We start from the raw sequence: 22184 nt of genomic DNA on the forward strand, positions 1-22184 counted from the left end.
ATCAGCAGACTCCCAACACCTTACCACTGCTACACCTGGCTATCAGCAGAGTCCCAACACCTTACCACTGCTACACCTGGCTATCAGCAGAGTCCCAACACCTTACCACTGCTACACCCGGCTATCAGCAGAGTCCCAACACCTTACCACTGGTACACCTGGCTATCAGCAGAGTCCCAACACCTTACCACTGCTACACCTGGCTATCAGCAGAGTACCAACACCTTACCACTGCTACACCTGGCTATCAGCAGAGTCCCAACACCTTACCACTGCTACACCTGGCTATCAGCAGAGTCCCAACACCTTACCACTGCTACACCTGGCTATCAGCAGAGTCCCAACACCTTACCACTGCTACACCTGGCTATCAGCAGAGTCCCAACACCTTACCACTGCTACACCTGGCTATCAGCAGAGTCCCAACACCTTACCACTGCTACACCTGGTTATCAGCAGAGTACCAACACCTTACCACTGCTACACCTGGCTATCAGCAGAGTCCCAACACCTTACCACTGCTACACCTGGTTATCAGCAGAGTCCCAACACCTTACCACTGCTACACCTGGCTATCAGCAGAGTCCCAACACCTTACCACTGCTACACCCGGCTATCAGCAGAGTCCTAACACCTTACCACTGCTACACCTGGTTATCAGCAGAGTACCAACACCTTACCACTGCTACACCTGGCTATCAGCAGAGTCCCAACACCTTACCACTGCTACACCTGGCTATCAGCAGAGTCCCAACACCTTACCACTGCTACACCTGGCTATCAGCAGAGTCCCAACACCTTACCACTGCTACACCTGGCTATCAGCAGAGTCCCAACACCTTACCACTGCTACACCTGGCTATCAGCAGAGTCCCAACACCTTACCACTGGTACACCTGGCTATCAGCAGAGTCCCAACACCTTACCACTGCTACACCTGTCTATCAGCAGAGTCCCGACACCTTACCACTACTACACCTGGTTATCAGCAGAGTCCCAACACCTTACCACTGCTACACCTGGCTATCAGCAGAGTCCCAACATCTTACCACTGCTACACCTGGCTATCAGCAGAGTCCCAACACCTTACCACTGGTACACCTGGCTATCAGCAGAGTCCCGACATCTTACCACTGCTACACCTGGCTATCAGCAGAGTCCCAACACCTTACCACTGGTATACCCGGCTATCAGCGGAGTACCAACACCTTACCACTGCTACACCTGGCTATCAGCAGAGTCCCAACACCTTACCACTGCTACACCTGGCTATCAGCGGAGTCTTGTCTGGCAGCGAAACTGTTCATTCAGCCTCATTTACTGCCTTTAAAAAAACATAGCTGATATGGCTGACTTGCTTAAACAAATGTGGTTTCTACTGACAATTGAGATGTACAAACTATGGCATAAGGGGACGATAAGCAGATAAGAGGCTGTTCGTAATTGCGATTAAGACATTAATGACCCAACTAGGACGGACGTAGTCAATATAACGATTTGTTCAGCACTTTTGAAATGTACAGCAAAAGAATTCCGAACATGGGCCGTTCTTATAGTGTTCTCCCTGTACACCAAGTCAGAACCATAGGATAAATAAAGGGGGCATATAAGCCTACAATGAAATCTCTTATAGTATTTGATGATGACATTTTTCTTAAACTGGCTATAGGCTACATGTGCACCACCAAGTCAGAACAGTAGTCAAAATGAAGATGGGTAAATAGTTAACTAAGTTATGAGGTGGAAAGGGACCGAGTTGGATGACCATTCAAAACGTATTATCCCAGTCGGAGCTCGTTTTTTTCCTTGCGTTCCCAGTTGTCCTGAACTCATTAAAGTCTGATTTTTCCCAGTTCTGAGTTCTGACAGCATGGCCAATGTTGAATGTTTATCCTTTTAAGCTGGGAAAAGAGACCCTTAAACCCAGACTTTGATCACACACTCTCTCCACTGAATGGCACGTTAGGGATTGCTTTGCAATGCTGCAGTTAGCCGCTGATTCCTTCCAAACCACTCGTTGTTGAATTTGCGATTTCCAACTTGATGTGTAATGTTTGTGTCCAATGGACGATGAGCACCAATATGTTTTTATCTATAATTTCTCTTCATAATTTCTTGGGTTGAAAAAGATTTGTCAGTAGATTGTGAACTTGATTCATGATGATGACTGCTAGCTAAGATTTAGAAAGGTATGATGTTGACATGATCAGTCCAATCAAAGCCACTGTAGATATAACGTGATTTGACGTAATTTGATCTGTGGCCAAATCACCGTGAGCCTTATTGGACGGCCACTTCTAATGGGGTGACAACTAGAGGAGTTCATTCATGTAATGAATTCTAAGGGGCTTGAATTTTTTGAGCTCTCCTCGTAGATTTTGCGATGACATGGTGTCCCCATGAGTGACAGAACTTTGAGCCAATCACGGCGCAACTAGAGAAGATTACCAACCCCTATGCTCTGTATTTCCCACTGGCTGGCCCCCCACCACACCGCACTGAGCTGAAACACCTGCATTTTGAAGCTGCCTTTTTCAAGAAGGCAATAAAGAGACCATGTTTGCTTGCAACTTTATTAACTCAATACTGTTTTTTTTATAAATATATATTTTTTACACTGTTTGCAAACTGACATTTGACACGTATTAATGCCAAAGTAACATGCAAAACAGGCAATAAAAAAAGGCGGGGCTCATAACAGGCCCTGAATAACAGGCCGCCACTGACTGACGCTAATGCACTGACTGACGCTAATGCAGTGACTGACGCTAATGCATTGACTGACGCTAATGCACTGACGCACGCTAATGCACTGACTGACGCTAATGCACTGACGCTAATGCACTGACGCTAATGCAGTGACTGACGCTAATGCAGTGACTGACTCTAATGCAGTGACTGACGCTAATGCAGTGACTGACGCTAATGCACTGACTGACGCTAATGCGCTGACTGACGCTAATGCACTGACGCTAATGCAGTGACTGACGCTAATGCACTGACGCTAATGCACTAATGCTAATGCAGTGACTGACGCTAATGCACTGACGCTAATGCAGTGACTGACGCTAATGCAGTGACTGACGCTAATGCACTGACGCTAATGCACTGACGCTAATGCAGTGACTGACGCTAATGCACTGACGCTAATGCACTGACGCTAATGCAGTGACTGACGTTAATGCACTGACGCTAATGCAGTGACTGACGCTAATGCAGTGACTGACGCTAATGCAGTGACTGGCGCTAATGCACTGACGCTAATGCAATGTTAGTTTGAATGTAAGCAGTTCCCCAAGGAAGAGAAACCATAGCTCACCAGTCCCTAAAAGGAAAAAGGGTTGTAGCTCTTGGCTGGAGCTCAAACATCTGGTCCCGTGTTCTAAAAGCGTCTCAGACTACTGCTGGTCTAGGATCAGGTCCCCCTGTCTTTGTAATCTCTCTCATGATGATTATAAGGATTAGAACTGATCCTAGATCATAACACTGATTCAGAGACGCTTTGTGACTGGAGGAAGCTCAAAGTAGGGACATTTGTGTTATGTAACACAGCCCAGGCCAAGACTGATTACTTTCAGTTTCATTTCCTGAGATCTTCATGGTGAGTCCTGCCCCCAGTTATGACACCACACACACACACACACACACACACACACACACACACACACAGCAAAGCTTGCAGATCATCCAATCAACTTCTCACACGGCCTCATACAGATCTACAGGGACACCGAGCACCAGAGAACAAGAGATTACATTTAATATAAACACCAGGTATAGAAAAAACATTTATGATGTGCTTTTTTGTGATCTACTCTGTGTTGTATATTTTTGTAGGTTTGCTCTCTAGGAAGGAATATGCCCGAATCTAGCTCACAATTAACAACTTGATACTTTATTTGATCTGATCTGAGTTCATCTAGGTCTGCTCTAATCTGAGTTCATCTAGGTCTGCTCTAATCTGAGATCATCTAGGTCTGATCTAATCTGAGATCATCTAGGTCTGATCTAGTATGAGATCATCTAGGTCTGCTTCAATCTGGGTTCATCTAGGTCTGCTCTAATTTAGTTAATTTAGGTCTGATCTAATCTGAGTTCATCTAGGTCTGATCTAATCTGAGTTAATCTAGGTCTAATCTAATCTGAGTTCCTCTAGGTCTGCTCTAGTTTGAGTTAATCTAGGTCTGATCTAGTTTGAGTTCATCTAGGTCTGCTCTAATCTGAGATCATCTAGGTCTGCTCTAATCTGAGATCATCTAGGTCTGAACTAATCTGAGATCATCTAGGTCTGATCTAGTTTGAGATCATCTAGGTCTGCTTCAATCTGGGTTCATCTAGGTCTGTTCTAGTTTGAATTAATCTAGGTCTGCTCTAGTTTGAGTTCATCTAGGTCTGATCTAATCTGAGTTCATCTAGGTCTGCTCTAATCTGAGTTCATCTAGATCTGATCTAATATGAGTTCATCTAGGTCTGATCTAGTTTGAGATCATCTAGGTCTGATCTAGTTTGAGATCATCTAGGTCTGATCTAGTTTGAGATCATCTAGGTCTGCTCTCCAGTCTTGAGTTTATTGTTTATGTTCAGATACAACAACAGTTATAATCTAACTAGCTAAGGACATGATTCAAAATCAATTATATCTATTTTTACACTGAGTGTACAAACCATTAGGAACACATTCCTAATATAGAGTTGCACCCCATTTTGCCCTCAGAACAGCCACAATTCATCAGGGCACGGACTCAAGGTGTTGAAAGCGTTCCACAGGGATGCTGGCCCCATGTTGACTCTACAAGGTGTTGAAAGCGTTCCACAGGGATGCTGGCCCATGTTTACTCTACAAGGTGTTGAAAGCGTTCCACAGGGATGCTGGCCCCATGTTGACTCTACAAGGTGTTGAAAGCGTTCCACAGGGATGCTGGCCCATGTTGACTCTACAAGGTGTTGAAAGCGTTCCACAGGGATGCTGGCCCATGTTGACTCTACAAGGTGTTGAAAGTGTTCCACAGGGATGCTGGCCCCATGTTGACTCTACAAGGTGTTGAAAGCGTTCCACAGGGATGCTGGCCCCATGTTGACTCTACAAGGTGTTGAAAGCGTTCCACAGGGATGCTGGCCCATGTTGACTCTACAAGGTGTTGAAAGCGTTCCACAGGGATGCTGGCCCATGTTGACTCTACAAGGTGTTGAAAGCGTTCCACAGGGATGCTGGCCCATGTTGACTCTACAAGGTGTTGAAAGCGTTCCACAGGGATGCTGGCCCATGTTGACTCTACAAGGTGTTGAAAGCGTTCCACAGGGATGCTGGCCCCATGTTGACTCTACAAGGTGTTGAAAGCGTTCCACAGGGATGCTGGCCCATGTTGACTCTACAAGATGTTGAAAGCGTTCCACAGGGATGCTGGCCCATGTTGACTCTACAAGGTGTTGAAAGCGTTCCACAGGGATGCTGGCCCATGTTGACTCTACAAGGTGTTGAAAGCGTTCCACAGGGATGCTGGCCCATGTTGACTCTACAAGGTGTTGAAAGCGTTCCACAGGGATGCTGGGCCATGTTGACTCCAATGCTTTCCACAGTTGTGTCCAGTTGGCTGGATGTCCTTTGGGTGGTGGACCATTCTTGATACCAACAGGAAACTGTTGAGTATGAAAAATCAGCAGCATTGCAGTTCTTGAAACACTAAAAACCGGTGCGCCAGGCACGTAATACCATACCTCGTTCAAAGGCACTTCAATATGTTGTCTTGCCCATTCACCCTCTGAATGGCAACACAGACACAATGTCTCAAGGCTTAAAAATCCTTCTTTAACCAGGTCTCCTCCCCTTCATCTACACTGATTGAAGTGGATTTAACAAGTGACATCAATAAGGGATCATATCTTTCACCTGGTCAGTCTGTGTCATGGAAAGAGCAGGTGTTCCTAATGTTTTGTTCATTCAGTGAAAATGTATATTATTTTTTTTTATATTAAATGAATCCAGAATAATAAAGCATTACTATCAAAATGTATTATATTTTAATAAGTTTACTAGAAGCCTGACAGATTGTGGTTGAATATATATCAGCTATTTTTTTCTGCATTTAAACATGGTACGGTAAGAGAGACAGATTTTACCTTCTGTTTATGACGGTTCACTTATAACTTTAACAGGTATACTGTTTGGTAACTATTTAAACCTTGCATTCATTGTCATGTAGTTAAATATTTTATTTCCCTTTAAGTTTCATGTTCCTGGATCCTTCAGGAGATTTTATTTCAAACTAACACTTGACTCATCCAGGCGTGGTCCCAAATGACACCCTATTCCCCATTGGGTCCTGTTCAAAAGAAGGGCACTATATAGGGAATAGGGTGGCATTTGGGACTCACATAGAGTGTATTGTTTTATTTAACACATGAATCATCCAGGCTTTATCCCAAATGACACGTTCCACAGCAACAATACGATTTGATCTCGTCTGATTTTTAAAAGTGTGTAACTATTGAACAGGCCATACTAATAAAGGCATTTTAATTAATGATATGAAGAGTGCCTTGGTCCTCCTTTCTATTTGATGTTCTATTGTCACGTTCCACAGCAAGAAAACCAAAAATGCCACTGAAACAGAAACTAACAAAGAGTCACTGACCACAACCAGAATGAAACGGGTGGGGTTTTAGGAGGGGTTCTGAAAGACACTCATGGGGGTGTGACTAGCAACAACAACTGGAGCCTAAAAGACATCCACCATGAGACCCACTAAATTCAACAAGAAGAGGTAAACAAAAGAAACACACACACCAAACTTCAAGACAGGAAGTAAACCACAAAGTGGAGAAAAACAAAAACAGGGAAGATCAGATAAAGGAATGTTTGTCTAGAAATGAAAATAGGGAGAGACAACTAAAGGAGTTAACCCTCCATATCTCTCAAGACAACTAAAGGAGTTAACCCTCCACATCTACCAAGACAACTAAAGGAGGTAACCCTCCACATCTATCAAGACAACTAGAGGAGTTAACCCTCCACATATGTCAAGACAACTAGAGGAGTTAACCCTCCACATATGTCAAGACAACTAGAGGAGTTAACCCTCCACATCTCTCAAGACAACTAGAGGAGTTAACCCTCCACATCTATGAAGACAACTAGAGGAGTTAACCCTACACATCTCTCAAGACAACTAGAGGAGTTAACCCTCCACATATGTCAAGACAACTAGAGGAGTTAACCCTCCACATATGTCAAGACAACTAGAGGAGTTAACCCTCCACATATGTCAAGACAACTAGAGGAGTTAACCCTCCACATCTCTCAAGACAACTAAAGGAGTTAACCCTCCACATCTATCAAGACAACTAGAGGAGTTAACCCTCCACATATGTCAAGACAACTAGAGGAGTTAACCCTCCATCTATCAAGACAACTAGAGGAGTTAACCCTCCACAGATGTCAAGACAACTAGAGGAGTTAACCCTCCACATCTATCAAGACAACTAAAGAAGTTAACCCTCCACATCTATCAAGACAACTAGAGGAGTTAACCCTCCACATATGTCAAGACAACTAGAGAAGTTAACCCTCCACATCTATAAAGGCAACGAGATGAGTTAACCCTCCACATCTATTAAGGCAACATGATGAGTTAACCCTGCACATCTACCAAGACAACTAGAGGAGTTAACCCTCCACATCTATTAAGGCAACATGATGAGTTAACCCTGCACATCTACCAAGACAACTAGAGGAGTTAACCCTCCACATCTACCTAGACAACTGAAGGTGTTAACCCTCCACATCTATTAAGACAACTGGAGCACTGGGCCAGACACTCTTAAATATCACCTGGGCCAGCCACTCTTAAATATCACCTGGGCCTTCCACTCTTAAATATCACCTGAGCCAGCCACTCTTAAATATCACCTGGGCCAGACACTCCTAAATTTCACCTGGGCCAGCCGCTCTTAAAAATCACCTGGGCCAGCCACTCTTAAATATCACCTGAGCCAGCGCAGGTGAAACACCTTCCGACTAATGAGATGGACAAGCGAGCACAGGTGTAACACATATTGACTAATGAGGTGACACCAATCGGTGCGCCCTACGTGCAACCTAGGTTGCAACCTCTAAACATAAATGTAAAATCCAAAGCCTGGAACAGTATTGCCAGATTTGGGGAACAGCCACAGTAGTACATTCCTGTGCCATAAAGGTCCAGACCTCTTAGCAGAGGTAACTTAACTATATCATCATGAACTGTATTGTTTAATGCTGTCTGTTTCCTGTTTCTCTCTCTCCCTCGCTCTCTCTCTCTGTCTCTCTCTCTCTATCCCTATCTCTCTATCCCCCCCCCCCCCCCCTCTCTCTCTCTCTCTCTCTCTCTCTCCCCCCCCCCCCCCCCCTCCCCCCAGGGGTACCATGGTTCGAACATTGAACAATATGGAGGAGCTGAGAGGTTCAGGTTTTGGTCGTCCCTGGCCGAGGCACGGACTCAAGCTCCTTTTCTGGTTTGCCAACGATTACATCGTCTTTGACAACGACAACCAGATGTTTGCAAATTACGACCCCGAAGAGGGACACTTTGGTTTCCATCACTTCCGCAACAGACTTGAGTGTGAAAACAACGTCTGCAAGAGGCTGCTTCCTGATGATGGCTACCCATTCTATGAGGTGGGCAACCTCCACCTCACAGCAGCTTATTCCATGCCTAATTATGTCAGGAAGTACAACACTGGTGACATAGATACCAGCAACATGGACCGCCTCATCATCAGTATGCGTCCAGACATGACAGTGGATAGGGTCTATGTGACCCAGCACGAGGACCTGAGGAGCTTCGACCCGGTCAACACCTATCGCATCAGCAGGGGGTTGCTCATGATCATATGCGGCCATCCATTCGCGGACATGTCATTTAGGAACTTCCTGGAACAGGCGGGCTATTCTACCTACGAGCCAATGAGATACATCGATCAGTGTTCTAGTACCGCCCAAATCGAATTCCCAAGCCCCGCCCCCAGGGAGTCTAGAGATACCAGAATGAATATAGAAGTTGGATCCAGAGCTCCACCCAGAGCTGCACCAGGCTTCTGGGAAAGCTGCTGTACCATGCTGTTATATATATTTTTTTATTTTTTTTTATTTTTATTTTTTATTCACCTTTATTTAACCAGGTAGGCTAGTTGAGAACTAGTTCTCATTTACAACTGCGACCTAGCCAAGATAGAGAAAAGCAGTGCAACACAAACAACAACACAGAGTTACACATATAAACAAATGTACAGTCAATAACAGTCAATAACATAATAGAAAAAGTCTATATACAGTGTGTGCAAATGGTGTAAGGAGGTAAAGCAATAAATAGGCCACAGTAGCAAAGTAATTACAAGTTAGCAAATTAACACTGGAGTGATAGATGAGCAGATGGTGATGTGCAAGAGAGCAAAAAGTAAATAAAAACAATATTAGGATGAGGTACAGTGCAAAGTTCAAGGGGGCCGAATACTTTCGCAAGGCACTGTAGATAGTTGGATGGGCTTCTTACAGATGAGTTGTGTACAGCTGCAGCGATCGGTTAGCTGCTCAGATAGCTGATGCTTAAAGTTAGTAAGTTATATAAGTCTCCAACTTCAGCGATTTTTGCAATTCGTTCCAGTCACTGGCAGCAGAGAACTGGAAGGAAAGGCGGCCAAAGGGGGTGTTGGCTTTGGGGGTGACCAGTGAGATATACCTGCTGGATCACGTGCTACGGGTGGGTGTTGTTATGGTGACCAGTGAGCTGAGGTAAGGCGGAGCTTTACCTAGCAAAGACTTATAGATGACCTGGAGCCAGTGGGTCTGGCGACGAATATGTAACGAAGGCCAGTGACGACAGGATACAGGTCACAGTGGTAGGTGGTATATGGGGCTTTGGTGACAAAACGGATGACACTGTGATAGACTGCATCCAGTTTGCTGAGTAGAGTGTTGGAGGCTATTTTATAAATGACATCGCCGAAGTCGAGGATCGGTAGGATGGTCAGTTTTACGAGGTTATGTTTGGCAGCTGTAGATCAGTGTCCTGGTCCTGGGGACCCTGAAGGGGGGAACTTCTTAGTTTAGTGCCCCAGCACATTGCAGTTCATTATGGTATGTTAATTTTCACTAATACATTTAGTCATTTATCAGACACTCTTATCCAGAGTGACTTCAGTGCATTAAACTAAAGGCAGATAAACAACAACATCCTGTATCACACTCATAGCAAGTCAACTGTTTCTGTTACTTTTACTGAGAGGGTTGTTGCTGTTGGGGCCTGCTACTGGTTAATGTACTTCTGTATTTTAAAATACAAAATACATGCATTTTAATTAAATACACTTGAAAATACAAGTATTTTGTCGTTTATTTTTCAAATATTGATCTTTATGTTATTTTGTAATTTGTATTTTAACATTTTTCCCCTCCCCTTGTTGTAATCAATGTAGTTTTCTCTTCACTTCAACCCAAAACATAAATGTGAGGACATTAAATCAATGTGGAAAGCTGATTGGATTTGCAAGTCAACTACATAAGAGCATTTCATCTAGTGGCCGACAATGAATGCAACAAGTAATCATTCTCTAATTATTTAGTGGCTAATTCATTGAGTCTATATACCAACTCTATACACCATATCTATTTACCAGTCTACCAAGTACAAATACCAAATCTAGAGTCAATCTGATCTTTAACTAAGCAAGTCAGTTAAGAACAAATTATTATTTTACAATGGCGGCCTACCCCGGCCAAACCCGGACGACACTGGGCCAATTGTGCGCCGCCCTATGGGACTCCCAATCACAGCCGGATGTGATGCAGCCTGGATTATATAGCCTGGAGCACATGTCTGTCAAATCCAAAATGGCACCCTATTTGCTATATAGTGCACTACTTTTGACCAGAGCCCATACAAAGTAGTGTACTATATAGTGGATAGGGTGCCATTGGGTCTCACTAGTGTTCTATGTTCTGATGCCTCATTCAGTAGTAGCAGGTTGGAGCAGGGCGCTGGCCCCTGGCTTCACTAGAGGATATGAACCCCACATGGGCCACATCCACTGACTAGTCAACTTTTTTGTAGGACAAGCCTGATTCCATGTTGTGTAATGATATAACCCCATGGAGGTGGGGGAAGTGCATGTTATGGTTTAACTGTCATGTGAATATAGTAATCATTTATATTGCAAAGCTAAGTAGAATTTACTGTCTATTTTCTGTGTATTTTTTACTTTTGAAACTATGGAGAAAAATCACAGAATAAACACTTAATTTAATCTGAAAGATGTGTGTGGTTTAATGGCGCTGGTTGGTGCTGCATGTGTTTCTACGTGATCCTCTCACTCCACCTTGTGGCCACAGATGGAACAGCCCTCCAGACTGACTGAAGAAGAGAAAGAGATGGAGAGAGACGGAGAAAAACTAAGAGAGGTATGAAGACGCCGACACACATCAGATCACGTTGATACAGCCTCCCTGTGTTATGTGGTGTAATCCAGGCAGTACTATGTGGTGTAATCCAGGCAGTACTATGTGGTGTAATCCAGGCAGTATTATGTGGTGTAATCCAGGCAGTATTATGTGGTGTAATCCAGGCAGTACTATCTGGTGTACTCCAGGCAGTGCTATGTGGTGTAATCTAGGCAGTAGTATGTGGTGTAATCCAGGCAGTATTATTTGGTGTAATCCAGGCAGTATTATGTGGTGTAATCTAGGCAGTACTATGTGGTGTAATCCAGGCAGTATTATGTGGTGTAATCCAGGCAGTACTATGTGGTGTAATCCAGGCAGTACTATGTGGTGTAATCCAGGCAGTGCTATGTGGTGTAATCTAGGCAGTAGTATGTGGTGTAATCCAGGCAGTATTATGTGGTGTAATCCAGGCAGTATTATGTGGTGTAATCCAGGCAGTATTATGTGGTGTAATCCAGGCAGTAGCATGTGGTGTAATCCAGGCAGTATTATGTGGTGTAATCCTGGCAGTATTATGTGGTGTAATCCAGGCAGTATTATTTGGTGTAATCCAGGCAGTATTATGTGGTGTAATCCAGGCAGTATTATGTGGTGTAATACTCTGAGAACACACATTCCCCTTAAAACCTCTTGGCGCACCGATCCCTTCAGCGGGATCATTTTCGTCAACATCCGGTGTATTGCACAGCGCCAAATTCAAATTAAATTACTAAAAATATTACATTTTCATGAAATCACAAATGCAATATACCAAAACACAGTTTAGTTTCTTGTTAATCCAGCCTGAAACTATGTCTAAAACTATGTCTAAAGACTGTTCACACCTTGTGGAAGCCACAGGGAAAGGAATCTGGTTGATGTCCCTTTAAATGGAGAATAGGCTTGCAATGGAAAAGAGACGTTTCAGAATAACAGCACTTCCTGGTTGGATTTTCCTCAGGTTTTCGCCTGCAATATCAGTTCTGTTATACTCACAGACAATATGTTGACAGTTTTGGAAACTTTAGAGTGTTTTCTATCCTAATCTGCCAATGATATGCATATTCTAGCTTCTGGGCCTGAGAAATAGGCAGTTTACTTTGGACACGTTTTTCATCCAAACATCAAAATACTGCCGCCTAGTCTCAAGAGGTTTTAACAACCCTCAGAATCAGGTTATAGCAAGGATCTTATTGAAGACATTTACACAATGAAGGAATCCATTAAACTCTTTGGTTATTCCATACCTCTTTTTGTACTGATCTGAACACAATCTCTTTACGTATTACAAACATGTACAGGACAGAGTTTGGAGTTGGACCCAGTTCACACAACCTGTCTGCATTTTGAGATTATCATATATTTTGATCTTGTTTATCACCTCTAACAGGTCTGATTGGTGACCAGTCTAGTAACTCCTTTATCACCTCTAACAGGTCTGACTGGTGACCAGTCTAGTAACTCCTTTACCACCTCTAACAGTTCTGATTGGTGACCAGTCTAGTAACTCACCTCTAACAGGTCTGATTGGTGACCAGTCTAGTAACTCACCTCTAACAGGTCTGATTGGTGACCAGTCTAGTAACTCACCTCTAACAGGTCTGATTGGTGACCAGTCTAGTAACTCACCTCTAACAGGTCTGATTGGTGACCAGTCTAGTAACTCACCTCTAACAGGTCTGATTGGTGACCAGTCTAGTAACTCACCTCTAACAGGTCTGACTGGTGACCAGTCTAGTAACTCACCTCTAACAGGTCTGATTGGTGACCAGTCTAGTAACTCACCTCTAACAGGTCTGATTGGTGACCAGTCTAGTAACTCACCTCTAACAGGTCTGATTGGTGACCAGTCTAGTAACTCACCTCTAACAGGTCTGATTGGTGACCAGTCTAGTAACTCACCTCTAACAGGTCTGATTGGTGACCAGTCTAGTAACTCACCTCTAACAGGTCTGATTGGTGTCCAGTCTAGTAACTCACCTCTAACAGGTCTGATTGGTGACCAGTCTAGTAACTCACCTCTAACAGGTCTGATTGGTGACCAGTCTAGTAACTCACCTCTAACAGGTCTGATTGGTGACCAGTCTAGTAACTCACCTCTAACAGGTCTGATTGGTGACCAGTCTAGTAACTCACCTCTAACAGGTCTGATTGGTGACCAGTCTAGTAACTCACCTCTAACAGGTCTGATTGGTGACCAGTCTAGTAACTCACCTCTAACAGGTCTGATTGGTGACCAGTCTAGTAACTCACCTCTAACAGGTCTGATTGGTGACCAGTCTAGTAACTCACCTCTAACAGGTCTGATTGGTGACCAGTCTAGTAACTCACCTCTAACAGGTCTGATTGGTGACCAGTCTAGTAACTCACCTCTAACAGGTCTGATTGGTGACCAGTCTAGTAACTCACCTCTAACAGGTCTGATTGGTGACCAGTCTAGTAACTCACCTCTAACAGGTCTGATTGGTGACCAGTCTAGTAACTCACCTCTAACAGGTCTGATTGGTGACCAGTCTAGTAACTCACCTCTAACAGGTCTGATTGGTGACCAGTCTAGTAACTCACCTCTAACAGGTCTGATTGGTGACCAGTCTAGTAACTCACCTCTAACAGGTCTGATTGGTGACCAGTCTAGTAACTCACCTCTAACAGGTCTGATTGGTGACCAGTCTAGTAACTCACCTCTAACAGGTCTGATTGGTGACCAGTCTAGTAACTCACCTCTAACAGGTCTGATTGGTGACCAGTCTAGTGACTCACCTCTAACAGGTCTGATTGGTGACCAGTCTAGTAACTCCTTTACCACCTCTAACAGGTCTGACTGGTGACCAGTCTAGTAACTCACCTCTAACAGGTCTGATTGGTGTCCAGTCTAGTAACTCACCTCTAACAGGTCTGATTGGTGACCAGTCTAGTAACTCACCTCTAACAGGTCTGATTGGTGACCAGTCTAGTAACTCACCTCTAACAGGTCTGATTGGTGACCAGTCTAGTAACTCACCTCTAACAGGTCTGATTGGTGACCAGTCTAGTAACTCACCTCTAACAGGTCTGATTGGTGTCCAGTCTAGTAACTCACCTCTAACAGGTCTGATTGGTGTCCAGTCTAGTAACTCACCTCTAACAGGTCTGATTGGTGTCCAGTCTAGTAACTCACCTCTAACAGGTCTGATTGGTGTCCAGTCTAGTAACTCCTTTATATCACCTCTAACAGGTCTGATTGGTGTCCAGTCTAGTAACTCACCTCTAACAGGTCTGATTGGTGACCAGTCTAGTAACTCACCTCTAACAGGTCTGATTGGTGACCAGTCTAGTAACTCACCTCTAACAGGTCTGATTGGTGACCAGTCTAGTAACTCACCTCTAACAGGTCTGATTGGTGACCAGTCTAGTAACTCACCTCTAACAGGTCTGATTGGTGACCAGTCTAGTAACTCACCTCTAACAGGTCTGATTGGTGACCAGTCTAGTAACTCACCTCTAACAGGTCTGATTGGTGACCAGTCTAGTAACTCACCTCTAACAGGTCTGATTGGTGACCAGTCTAGTAACTCACCTCTAACAGGTCTGATTGGTGACCAGTCTAGTAACTCACCTCTAACAGGTCTGATTGGTGACCAGTCTAGTAACTCACCTCTAACAGGTCTGATTGGTGACCAGTCTAGTAACTCACCTCTAACAGGTCTGATTGGTGACCAGTCTAGTAACTCACCTCTAACAGGTCTGATTGGTGACCAGTCTAGTAACTCACCTCTAACAGGTCTGATTGGTGACCAGTCTAGTAACTCACCTCTAACAGGTCTGATTGGTGACCAGTCTAGTAACTCACCTCTAACAGGTCTGATTGGTGAACAGTCTAGTAACTCACCTCTAACAGGTCTGATTGGTGACCAGTCTAGTAACTCACCTCTAACAGGTCTGATTGGTGAACAGTCTAGTAACTCACCTCTAACAGGTCTGATTGGTGACCAGTCTAGTAACTCACCTCTAACAGGTCTGATTGGTGACCAGTCTAGTAACTCACCTCTAACAGGTCTGATTGGTGACCAGTCTAGTAACTCACCTCTAACAGGTCTGATTGGTGACCAGTCTAGTAACTCACCTCTAACAGGTCTGATTGGTGACCAGTCTAGTAACTCACCTCTAACAGGTCTGATTGGTGACCAGTCTAGTAACTCCTTTATCACCTCTAACAGGTCTGATTGGTGACCAGTCTAGTAACTCACCTCTAACAGGTCTGATTGGTGACCAGTCTAGTAACTCACCTCTAACAGGTCTGATTGGTGACCAGTCTAGTAACTTACCTCTAACAGGTCTGATTGGTGACCAGTCTAGTAACTCACCTCTAACAGGTCTGATTGGTGACCAGTCTAGTAACTCACCTCTAACAGGTCTGATTGGTGACCAGTCTAGTAACTCACCTCTAACAGGTCTGATTGGTGACCAGTCTAGTAACTCACCTCTAACAGGTCTGATTGGTGACCAGTCTAGTAACTCACCTCTAACAGGTCTGATTGGTGACCAGTCTAGTAACTCACCTCTAACAGGTCTGATTGGTGACCAGTCTAGTAACTCACCTCTAACAGGTCTGATTGGTGACCAGTCTAGTAACTCACCTCTAACAGGTCTGACTGGTGACCAGTCTAGTAACTCACCTCTAACAGGTCTGATTGGTGACCAGTCTAGTAACTCACCTCTAACAGGTCTGATTGGTGACCAGTCTAGTAACTCACCTCTAACAGGTCTGATTGGTGACCAGTCTAGTAACTCACCTCTAACAGGTCTGATTGGTGACCAGTCTAGTAACTCACCTCTAACAGGTCTGATTGGTGACCAGTCTAGTAACTCACCTCTAACAGGTCTGATTGGTGACCAGTCTAGTAACTCACCTCTAACAGGTCTGATTGGTGACCAGTCTAGTAACTCACCTCTAACAGGTCTGATTGGTGACCAGTCTAGTAACTCACCTCTAACAGGTCTGATTGGTGACCAGTCTAGTAACTCACCTCTAACAGGTCTGATTGGTGACCAGTCTAGTAACTCACCTCTAACAGGTCTGATTGGTGACCAGTCTAGTAACTCACCTCTAACAGGTCTGATTGGTGACCAGTCTAGTAACTCACCTCTAACAGGTCTGATTGGTGACCAGTCTAGTAACTCACCTCTAACAGGTCTGATTGGTGACCAGTCTAGTAACTCACCTCTAACAGGTCTGATTGGTGTCCAGTCTAGTAACTCACCTCTAACAGGTCTGATTGGTGACCAGTCTAGTAACTCACCTCTAACAGGTCTGATTGGTGACCAGTCTAGTAACTCACCTCTAACAGGTCTGATTGGTGACCAGTCTAGTAACTCACCTCTAACAGGTCTGATTGGTGACCAGTCTAGTAACTCACCTCTAACAGGTCTGATTGGTGACCAGTCTAGTAACTCACCTCTAACAGGTCTGATTGGTGACCAGTCTAGTAACTCACCTCTAACAGGTCTGATTGGTGACCAGTCTAGTAACTCACCTCTAACAGGTCTGATTGGTGACCAGTCTAGTAACTCACCTCTAACAGGTCTGATTGGTGACCAGTCTAGTAACTCACCTCTAACAGGTCTGATTGGTGACCAGTCTAGTAACTCACCTCTAACAGGTCTGATTGGTGACCAGTCTAGTAACTCACCTCTAACAGGTCTGATTGGTGACCAGTCTAGTAACTCACCTCTAACAGGTCTGATTGGTGACCAGTCTAGTAACTCACCTCTAACAGGTCTGACTGGTGACCAGTCTAGTAACTCACCTCTAACAGGTCTGATTGGTGACCAGTCTAGTAACTCACCTCTAACAGGTCTGATTGGTGACCAGTCTAGTAACTCACCTCTAACAGGTCTGATTGGTGACCAGTCTAGTAACTCACCTCTAACAGGTCTGACTGGTGACCAGTCTAGTTACTCACCTCTAACAGGTCTGATTGGTGACCAGTCTAGTAACTCACCTCTAACAGGTCTGATTGGTGACCAGTCTAGTGACTCACCTCTAACAGGTCTGATTGGTGACCAGTCTAGTAACTCACCTCTAACAGGTCTGATTGGTGACCAGTCTAGTAACTCACCTCTAACAGGTCTGATTGGTGACCAGTCTAGTGACTCCTTTATCACCTCTAACAGGTCTGATTGGTGACCAGTCTAGTAACTCACCTCTAACAGGTCTGATTGGTGACCAGTCTAGTAACTCACCTCTAACAGGTCTGATTGGTGACCAGTCTAGTAACTCACCTCTAACAGGTCTGATTGGTGACCAGTCTAGTAACTCACCTCTAACAGGTCTGATTGGTGACCAGTCTAGTAACTCACCTCTAACAGGTCTGATTGGTGACCAGTCTAGTAACTCACCTCTAACAGGTCTGATTGGTGACCAGTCTAGTAACTCACCTCTAACAGGTCTGATTGGTGACCAGTCTAGTAACTCACCTCTAACAGGTCTGATTGGTGACCAGTCTAGTAACTCACCTCTAACAGGTCTGATTGGTGACCAGTCTAGTAACTCACCTCTAACAGGTCTGATTGGTGACCAGTCTAGTAACTCACCTCTAACAGGTCTGATTGGTGACCAGTCTAGTAACTCACCTCTAACAGGTCTGATTGGTGACCAGTCTAGTAACTCCTTACCACCTCTAACAGGTCTGATTGGTGACCAGTCTAGTAACTCACCTCTAACAGGTCTGATTGGTGACCAGTCTAGTAACTCACCTCTAACAGGTCTGATTGGTGACCAGTCTAGTAACTCACCTCTAACAGGTCTGATTGGTGTCCAGTCTAGTAACTCACCTCTAACAGGTCTGATTGGTGACCAGTCTAGTGACTCCTTTATCACCTCTAACAGGTCTGATTGGTGACCAGTCTAGTAACTCACCTCTAACAGGTCTGATTGGTGACCAGTCTAGTAACTCACCTCTAACAGGTCTGATTGGTGACCAGTCTAGTAACTCACCTCTAACAGGTCTGATTGGTGACCAGTCTAGTAACTCACCTCTAACAGGTCTGATTGGTGACCAGTCTAGTAACTCACCTCTAACAGGTCTGATTGGTGACCAGTCTAGTAACTCACCTCTAACAGGTGTGATTGGTTACCAGTCTAGTAACTCACCTCTAACAGGTCTGATTGGTGACCAGTCTAGTAACTCACCTCTAACAGGTCTGATTGGTGACCAGTCTAGTAACTCACCTCTAACAGGTCTGATTGGTGACCAGTCTAGTAACTCACCTCTAACAGGTCTGATTGGTGACCAGTCTAGTAACTCACCTCTAACAGGTCTGATTGGTGACCAGTCTAGTAACTCACCTCTAACAGGTCTGATTGGTGACCAGTCTAGTAACTCCTTTACCACCTCTAACAGGTCTGACTGGTGACCAGTCTAGTAACTCACCTCTAACAGGTCTGATTGGTGTCCAGTCTAGTAACTCACCTCTAACAGGTCTGATTGGTGTCCAGTCTAGTAACTCACCTCTAACAGGTCTGATTGGTGTCCAGTCTAGTAACTCACCTCTAACAGGTCTGATTGGTGTCCAGTCTAGTAACTCCTTTATATCACCTCTAACAGGTCTGATTGGTGTCCAGTCTAGTAACTCACCTCTAACAGGTCTGATTGGTGACCAGTCTAGTAACTCACCTCTAACAGGTCTGATTGGTGACCAGTCTAGTAACTCACCTCTAACAGGTCTGATTGGTGACCAGTCTAGTAACTCACCTCTAACAGGTCTGATTGGTGACCAGTCTAGTAACTCACCTCTAACAGGTCTGATTGGTGAACAGTCTAGTAACTCACCTCTAACAGGTCTGATTGGTGACCAGTCTAGTAACTCACCTCTAACAGGTCTGATTGGTGACCAGTCTAGTAACTCACCTCTAACAGGTCTGAATGGTGACCAGTCTAGTAACTCACCTCTAACAGGTCTGATTGGTGACCAGTCTAGTAACTCACCTCTAACAGGTCTGATTGGTGACCAGTCTAGTAACTCACCTCTAACAGGTCTGATTGGTGACCAGTCTAGTAACTCACCTCTAACAGGTCTGAATGGTGACCAGTCTAGTAACTCACCTCTAACAGGTCTGATTGGTGACCAGTCTAGTAACTCACCTCTAACAGGTCTGATTGGTGACCAGTCTAGTAACTCACCTCTAACAGGTCTGATTGGTGACCAGTCTAGTAACTCACCTCTAACAGGTCTGATTGGTGACCAGTCTAGTAACTCACCTCTAACAGGTCTGATTGGTGACCAGTCTAGTAACTCACCTCTAACAGGTCTGATTGGTGACCAGTCTAGTAACTCACCTCTAACAGGTCTGATTGGTGACCAGTCTAGTAACTCACCTCTAACAGGTCTGATTGGTGACCAGTCTAGTAACTCACCTCTAACAGGTCTGATTGGTGACCAGTCTAGTAACTCACCTCTAACAGGTCTGATTGGTGACCAGTCTAGTAACTCACCTCTAACAGGTCTGATTGGTGACCAGTCTAGTAACTCACCTCTAACAGGTCTGATTGGTGACCAGTCTAGTAACTCACCTCTAACAGGTCTGATTGGTGACCAGTCTAGTAACTCACCTCTAACAGGTCTGATTGGTGACCAGTCTAGTAACTCACCTCTAACAGGTCTGATTGGTGAACAGTCTAGTAACTCACCTCTAACAGGTCTGATTGGTGACCAGTCTAGTAACTCACCTCTAACAGGTCTGATTGGTGAACAGTCTAGTAACTCACCTCTAACAGGTCTGATTGGTGACCAGTCTAGTAACTCACCTCTAACAGGTCTGATTGGTGACCAGTCTAGTAACTCACCTCTAACAGGTCTGATTGGTGACCAGTCTAGTAACTCACCTCTAACAGGTCTGATTGGTGACCAGTCTAGTAACTCACCTCTAACAGGTCTGATTGGTGACCAGTCTAGTAACTCACCTCTAACAGGTCTGATTGGTGACCAGTCTAGTAACTCACCTCTAACAGGTCTGATTGGTGACCAGTCTAGTAACTCACCTCTAACAGGTCTGATTGGTGACCAGTCTAGTAACTCCTTTATCACCTCTAACAGGTCTGATTGGTGACCAGTCTAGTAACTCACCTCTAACAGGTCTGATTGGTGACCAGTCTAGTAACTCACCTCTAACAGGTCTGATTGGTGACCAGTCTAGTAACTCACCTCTAACAGGTCTGATTGGTGACCAGTCTAGTAACTCACCTCTAACAGGTCTGATTGGTGACCAGTCTAGTAACTCACCTCTAACAGGTCTGATTGGTGACCAGTCTAGTAACTCACCTCTAACAGGTCTGATTGGTGACCAGTCTAGTAACTCACCTCTAACAGGTCTGATTGGTGACCAGTCTAGTAACTCACCTCTAACAGGTCTGATTGGTGACCAGTCTAGTAACTCACCTCTAACAGGTCTGATTGGTGACCAGTCTAGTAACTCACCTCTAACAGGTCTGATTGGTGACCAGTCTAGTAACTCACCTCTAACAGGTCTGATTGGTGACCAGTCTAGTAACTCACCTCTAACAGGTCTGATTGGTGACCAGTCTAGTAACTCACCTCTAACAGGTCTGATTGGTGACCAGTCTAGTAACTCACCTCTAACAGGTCTGATTGGTGACCAGTCTAGTAACTCACCTCTAACAGGTCTGATTGGTGACCAGTCTAGTAACTCACCTCTAACAGGTCTGATTGGTGAACAGTCTAGTAACTCACCTCTAACAGGTCTGATTGGTGACCAGTCTAGTAACTCCTTTATATCACCTCTAACAGGTCTGATTGGTGACCAGTCTAGTAACTCACCTCTAACAGGTCTGATTGGTGACCAGTCTAGTAACTCACCTCTAACAGGTCTGATTGGTGAACAGTCTAGTAACTCACCTCTAACAGGTCTGATTGGTGACCAGTCTAGTAACTCACCTCTAACAGGTCTGATTGGTGACCAGTCTAGTAACTCACCTCTAACAGGTCTGATTGGTGACCAGTCTAGTAACTCCTTTATCACCTCTAACAGGTCTGATTGGTGACCAGTCTAGTAACTCACCTCTAACAGGTCTGATTGGTGACCAGTCTAGTAACTCACCTCTAACAGGTCTGATTGGTGACCAGTCTAGTAACTCACCTCTAACAGGTCTGATTGGTGACCAGTCTAGTAACTCACCTCTAACAGGTCTGATTGGTGACCAGTCTAGTAACTCACCTCTAACAGGTCTGATTGGTGACCAGTCTAGTAACTCACCTCTAACAGGTCTGATTGGTGACCAGTCTAGTAACTCACCTCTAACAGGTCTGATTGGTGACCAGTCTAGTAACTCACCTCTAACAGGTCTGATTGGTGACCAGTCTAGTAACTCCTTTATCACCTCTAACAGGTCTGATTGGTGACCAGTCTAGTAACTCACCTCTAACAGGTCTGATTGGTGACCAGTCTAGTAACTCACCTCTAACAGGTCTGATTGGTGACCAGTCTAGTAACTCACCTCTAACAGGTCTGATTGGTGACCAGTCTAGTAACTCACCTCTAACAGGTCTGATTGGTGACCAGTCTAGTAACTCACCTCTAACAGGTCTGATTGGTGACCAGTCTAGTAACTCACCTCTAACAGGTCTGATTGGTGACCAGTCTAGTAACTCACCTCTAACAGGTCTGATTGGTGACCAGTCTAGTAACTCACCTCTAACAGGTCTGATTGGTGACCAGTCTAGTAACTCACCTCTA

General features: G+C 44.7%; 1 protein-coding gene across 1 annotated transcript in view; it reads left to right on the forward strand.

Moving 5' to 3' along the window:
- Window positions 1-3633: 3633 nt before the first annotated feature.
- Window positions 3634-22184, forward strand: part of LOC118936316 — a 48083-nt gene continuing 29532 nt past the window's right edge. Inside the window, exon 1 of the mRNA XM_036942069.1 lies at window positions 3634-3774. The gene's annotated coding sequence lies outside the window, so the exon portion shown is untranslated. The remainder of the gene's footprint in view (window positions 3775-22184) is intronic.

Source organism: Oncorhynchus mykiss, chromosome 13, assembly GCF_013265735.2.
Source record: "Oncorhynchus mykiss isolate Arlee chromosome 13, USDA_OmykA_1.1, whole genome shotgun sequence".
Classification (NCBI taxonomy): Eukaryota; Metazoa; Chordata; class Actinopteri; order Salmoniformes; family Salmonidae; genus Oncorhynchus; species Oncorhynchus mykiss.